This window comes from Callionymus lyra, chromosome 4 (genome assembly GCF_982586985.1).
Source record: "Callionymus lyra chromosome 4, fCalLyr1.hap1.1, whole genome shotgun sequence".
Classification (NCBI taxonomy): Eukaryota; Metazoa; Chordata; class Actinopteri; order Syngnathiformes; family Callionymidae; genus Callionymus; species Callionymus lyra.
Genome location: NC_141821.1, coordinates 22289235 through 22296390, shown reverse-complemented (window position 1 = coordinate 22296390; position 7156 = coordinate 22289235).

Genomic DNA, 7156 nt, shown 5'->3' with positions numbered 1-7156 from the left:
ACAGTAAGCTGCAAAAACTTTAACGAGCCCACTTTGTTACGAGCGCTTCGCCGAACGCTCGCTGTCTTCAGCGAAGACATCGCCAGCGTTTGGGAAAAAAAAAAACGGCGGCGAAGAATTCAGGGAATGCGACTTCTCGGCAAGGATCAAAGGAGTTGAACATTAACTGCGCTGAACTCTTCAGCCCCGCAGTGCTGCTCCGAGGGACCGGCCCTCAAGTTCAAGGGAGCAGGAGTGTCAGGCCGAGCGTCAACAGCAGGTACGTCACATGGAAGCGCCTCCACGTGAAGCACCCGGGTCATCGCGTCTTTCCGGACCCTTTGCTCTTACCACCCACGTAACGGCGCTCGGGCGCACCTGCCGCCGCGTTAATTTATGACGAAAACAACAACCACCGAGAAGGACTTCCTGTGTCGGCGCCGACCAAAGACAGCCTCTGTGGGAATGAATGACATTCTCAGGCGTTATCTTCACTCCTGGTGGTTTTGCAATAACGGCAAATATTCTGAAAGAGCTGCCAGGTCTTAACCTGAGGAGACAACTGATCTGCAGCTCCTTACACGGGTGATCACCTGCTCTATATCAGGACCCCAGTTTAGTCCCCCGAAGAGAGTGACCCCCCCGACCCCGTATCTAGGAACTGTCGGTGCCGCTCAGCCTTCCTCAGATTAGCCGTCATAAATAAATGATCTTTGTACCCAGATAACAATCAGTCAATGATACTTTAACGCTTGACAAGTTAAAACACGGCTTTGTATAAACAGAGACATATTTTTCATTCTTTATTTTCGTTAGCACGTTAGCTACGTAACACTTTAGTAAAGGTATCATGTAGGATATAAAGTATAGTAAATTAGTACTTTTATAATGTCATTTTTCTCTACACCGCAACGTTAAGTCACGTTGATATTGATGTTCTGCGATTAAAAAAAAAACTTTTTTAAAGAGGTTTACAGAGTCTTGCTCGATTTAGTTTTCATGCTACCGTGGTTAGCACATTAGCCACTTTTGCACTTTGAAGAGTAAATTAAATATTTGGTAAGAAACATGGACCACTCCTGCCCCCAAACTCAGAATTAAACAGCCTAATAACATGAGCAATGAATGAGTCCATGAGTCTATTAGTGTTGCATCTGGGAAGGAGCATTCGTTCACTCCAACTCCAAAGAAAAACGTGGGAAGTAAAAAACTTGGCGGTCTGATTCTACGCTTAGATGTTAAAAACAATGATCTCACAAATGACCCCCCCAAAAAAAGGAAAAACTTTAACTTATTAACTTCTAACTAAAAGTCAGGAATAGACGGGTAAGCAGGGATGTAAAAATAAATAAAAATAAAAAAGTGGATATCCAACTTTGATATGATTGTTTAGACGAAACTAAAACTACTCGCATAAATCTAGTTTAATAAAAATATATGAAAGAATTGGTAAGTGATGGTTTGCACAGTAAAAGACTAGGAAGTCAACTAAGAAATCTTCATTGAAATTGTTTTGATAAAGTTTCTTTTGGTCATTAAAGAACAGGTAGACAAGAGTGTCTGCAAATACACAACAAAAAAACACCAGGGAGTAAGAAAAACAGAAGGACTTAAATAGACTATAATAGACTAGACAAAAATGACTATCTATGTCCAACTATGAAGGTATGTAGACGTCAGCAGGGATAACTATTAAAATAATAAGTTATATATCCAACGTTGACTTGGTAATTGGTTGTTAGGATTGAAGAAATTAAGTTAGGAAGACTTAAAAACACATATTAAACTAGAAAGTGGTCGGTGGTGACTTGTTAGCCAGAATTAAACTTAGTTAAATGAATGAAAAAAAAAAGGAAGCTAGAAATCGACTGGTCTAACTAACCTGTGATTAACATGACAGCTCAACGAGTCAATTATCAATTCTGATTGGTCGTCTGCGAGTGTGCAGTCCTGAAGAGAGCCTGTGTTCGACATGGAACTGCTACACCTTGACCTCTACTGTAAAGCAAACAAACCCTCCACACGGTGCAGCGACGCTCCTCCGCCGCTTTATTAGCTCAAGAGGAAGCACTTCTGCAATAAAAGACAGGTGTCAAATTCTCCCACACACACTTTCACACACTCGCACACGTGATCCAGCCGTGCAGAGATTACTGTCGAATGCTACAACTTTGGAAAGAACAGTATCTCCTCACTGAGGACCTGGCATCAGGCCCAGGTAGTAAACATGTAGGTCTCAACAGAACGTTGAGAAGCTGCCATGTTGTGACAGTGAGGGATGTGTGTGTGTGTGTGTGTAGTAGGGGGTTGGAGGGTGGGGGGGCATGCAGCTGTGGGGCTCACTCACAGAACTGGTACAGAGGGTGACAGGGTTCAGCCGGTCCTCTTGTAATGGGGTTGACCCATGTCCCCCACAGTGGCTCCGAGCTGATTTATAATGGGGTCAAAAACCTGGAATCTCGTCAATAACCGGCGTCTTCTCGAAGCAAAGTTAGCTTAATGTTAGCTAGTCCGGGCTAAATGTTGGGGTCTATATGTCCCATACATCTACAGGGGTGCATGTGCTCTAAGAATTAATCACAAATAAACTTTAGTAGACGAAATAAGCTTAAAGCTAGTTATCGAACAGAAGCTAAGAGAAGGGGAACGCTATAGCGAGATGACAATAGCACGAGACTATACTTTACACAAATGTGACGACTTATCGTGACCTAAAATTTCTAAAAATCATCATCTGGACCAAATCACTTCTCATGTAACATGGACCACTTCGTAACAAGATGAAAACTGGTAGAGCGTGGACGACGTGTGAGTAACGATACTCTCAGGTTTTCGGTTTCGGTGTCATTTTTACAGAAGAAGACATTTTTACATTTAACATGTTTGTTAAAAACACTTTATTTACAGCAACATAATTTTCTTATATGTTCCTACTGAACACTAATGGTTGTTTAGAACTTTTGACCGGGGGCCAATTTCATCTCGCTAAGTCATTTTACGAGGCCCCCGTCGGATGGTTGGCTGACATCCAAATAAATGAATGTTCATGTTGATATGTTGACCTGTAAAGATGTCAGACTTTAAAATACTGTCAGGACTATAGATTATTAATGTCAACGATTACACTGAGACTTCAAATAAATAAATAAAAATCACGTTAAATAAAAGGAATGTTTAGCGTTTGATAAAAGAGGACGAACAACAATTTTGTTACTTTAGTTTATGGTTGAAACGTTTCCTGAATCAAGCAATTTCTGCTACTGTTTAGCCTTGAAGAGATTTCATTGTTCACGTTTTCACAGCTTTTTTTCAATGACTTTCAAGGTTGTTGGTTTACTTTTTGATTGAAAATGAATTCACACATATGCATTATTATTTCTGTTTAAAAATAAATACAACAAATAAAGGATAAAATGATACTTAATACAAATTATCAAGATATATTTAATTAAAAAAAACAAAACAACACCTTCATAATGTGTGACCTAAAAAGGGTTTTCTTTGTCGGTTCATGAAACATAAAGAACAAAAGGCTCAATAATTCCTCCTAAATCATGTTGTTCCAGACACGACTATAAAAAAAATACTTCCACAAAAATACTTTCTTTAAAATGACTCACCGAGCTGCTGTTTTTTTTGTGTCTCTGTTTATAAAAACACGCTTTTTCACACGAGAAGTGTGTTTGTTAACAGGTGAGCCGTCCTGCCAGAGGAATGTTGAAGACCTGTAACACTTGCGCAACAAAAGGTGTAATAAAGTCTATGAGCGCCAGTTTATGATGCAGAGTTGCCAAAGATTCACGTTCGGTGTTTGCTTTAAATAAAGTGGTTAAATAGTTCACCAACAGTTCGGATAGGAGTAGATTTTGTCGTCAATTTGCCGCTGATAGTTCAGGCAACACAGTCAAAACACGGTTGCTAGCAAACAACAAGCTAACAAATAACTAGGTTAGCATCAAAGATAGCTAGCATAAGTGGTGTCGTCTTGTTTGTGAGCTCGAGTTTTTGAGTTTCCTTCAACCATTTTAACTTTGTGCGACTGTTTTAAGCAGCGTATACAACAGCTGTGACGCTAATATAGCTACACTTTTTTAAAATCAAATTAAACACACGAACCAACAAAAGACTGACAGTTTGTGACTTAAAGGAAATAAATTAATTTAATTCCTTTAATTCAAAGGTTTAATCCATCTAAACGTACATGGACATACATTGTCACAGTTTTACCTTCTCAAAGCTGATGAAATGTACTGCAAAAAAAAGTAATATGTTTTAGACGGTGGGAGGAAACTAAAGAAATCACAGGGAGAAGATACAAATAAAAACACAGAACAGTTTGCTTTAAATCCAGACATGCCTCAAGCTTAATATATATATATATATATATATATATATATAAAATATATGTGTGTGTGTGTGTGTGTATTTGTCTTTGGTTGATATTAAGTTTCTGCTGTAAAAACATGTTTCTCAGAATAAACACAACAGCTGACTCACTGTGGAGTTTCTGCTGCTAGAAGTCAAGCGAGTGGAACCAACTGTAGAGCTGCTTTGTTTACAAGCTCTCGTTCGTCATCTGGGCCCGGAAAAAAAAAAGGAGAAATGAACAGAAGGACAGCAGACACTTCAGGGGACTTCCTGGAATTTGGGAATCCCCAATAAAGACCCAAAATACCCACCGAAAACTTGATATCAGCAAAAATGTTAAGCTTGTGGAAAATGTGTGGAGAATTGTGCGGGCGCCAGAATTCTTTATGGTTCTGTAGTGGATCAAATACTCGTTTCACTCAATGAAACGCCAATGATTTTTATCTTTTCTGTTTTAATGTGATTTTCTGGATTTTCTTTTTGATATTCTGTCTCTCACTGCCATTGATAAGGTTCCAGGGTTGAGTCAGTACTTGGGTGACTTAGGTCAGTCTGTCAAACTGAGCCTGAGAAACCTGGGTGTTGTATTTGATAAAGACATGTCTCTAGTTCAACACTGCAGAAAACTGACCAGAAACTGTTTCCTTCAACTGAGAAAAATCTCTAAATTTAGGAAACTGTTGTCACAACAAGATCTGGAGCTTGTAGTCCATGTGTTTGTTTCTTCTCATCTGGACTATTGTAACAGTTCGTTTTCATGTCTAAACAAGAAGGAGCTGTCTCGCCTGCAGTTAATACAATACTCTGCAGCAAGAATTCTGACCCGCTCCAGTAGAAGAACTTACATTTCCACGATCCTTAAAACTTTTCGCTGGCTGCCAGTTTCTTTCAGGATCAATTTCTAAAATATAAAATTCTGGTTCTTTCTTTCAAAACTATTCATGATCAGTCTCCTACTTACTTACATCAGTGATCTGATCCAGCCTTACACCCCAGCTCGGGCTCGGAGGTCTGTGGATCAGAATCTACTAATGGTTCCTGAACGCTTGCGGACTAAAATATATTTATATATATATAAAATGTGTTTGTTAGTTTTTGGGTTGCAATTAAACCACCAGTCGCTAGATGGCAGCAGTCTAAAGAAATTAAATGCCTCAAGATCCTAACGATGACTCAGGACGAGAGGATACAGTGGACTCCAGAAGCTTTTGAAGCTGATGTTTGTCAATTTTTTTGCAACCGTTCTGCAACACCAGAGTCGGGGACTCGGATACTCCTACAGTATCACATTATATCGTATGGTCGCCCCTGTATGGTGATACGTATCGTATCGCCAGATTCTTGGCGCACATCGGAGGGTGTGGATCAGGACCGCTGTGATGACTCCAGCGGGGAAATATCTTCGACCTCACGCGTGATTTACGTCCGACGCATCAAGCGCGTTCTTTGTGAGCGCCACCAGGATTCATAAATAGTGGGACGAGGACGAGTGCGAGGATCATGTGCCGCAGTGTGACGGCGGCGGTGAATGAGCGGCTGTGTTAGCTCACACAGGACGAGACGCTGCGGACATGAAGGCTTCTCTGTCTCGCTGCCAGCACGCAAGTATGCATCTCATTAGACACTTTTGGACCGAAATAACTCGGCGGCTCATGGTTGTGGGCATGAGGTCTCCTCAGCTGAGTCCTGACCTACTCCAGTCTGCAGTCTTGACCCCATAACGTCACCCTTGAGCCGCAGCCGCGGGACAAAGTCCGCGTCGCCGGGCGCGAGAAGTTATCGGCGAGATGTTGCCGTCCACTTTGTTGCCGTCATCCATCACGGAGATTGCGGCGCTCCGAGACGCTTGGACTGATAACCGCGACGAGAGATAAGGACGCCCCCGCCGCCGGGTCAGGATCCACAGAGGTGTCCTTGGGGGGGTTTATGAAAGACTCTGTATTTGAGCAGCTCTCCTTGGAGCAGAAGTGTTGTGAAATCTTCACACAGCTGTTAGAGAAGGTGGCTCCTCAAGGCTTGGACCTGCTGAGTCAGCATCTTTGAGTCTTCTTAGTTGATTTCAATCTGGGTCAACATATACTCCTTCAAACTAATAATACTATGATAGATATTAATAACACTACTCAGTACTCGTTACCAAAATAGTACTATGGAAGTATATCAGGGCCGTGATATTAGAGGGTTTCATTTACCATTTCAAATCAAATTTGAATTTGTTTATTATTGAAATTTATAATATATATATGTATATATATATATATATATAAATTGTAATCGAATCATTCATAAATCAGTGTTTTCCTTCTTTGAGATCGTAATTACAATTATGAATACGAATATATTTTTAATTTCAAGTATTTAAATTCAAAAGTTCAACCTTTCAATATACAAATTATTAATTTAATTATTCAATAAAAAAACAAAACAATTTAACCTTTTAATACAGATATCATTGAATTAAATAAACACTTAAGAAATGTTCATAATTCAAAATGTTTGATTAATCTATTTGTATTCCAATGAAACTGACATATTTCTATATAATCGTGATATGAACAGTTTAAAGCCAGAAGGAAAAGAAACGCTGATTTCTGCATTTTCAGTTTTTTTCAGTTTCACTTCTCTTAACAGTTGTGTTAACTCAGGGTCAAGGTGACCCGAAGGCCGGGAAACATATGTGTTTGTGGTATCCCTTGAGTTGTCTGTGGGTCAAGGTGAACATCCTCCACAGATGAATTTGTATTTATTCACCTTGACCCAACACATTTGTTTTGAGATAACACAAGGGTTAATAAAAATATTTCGAAAA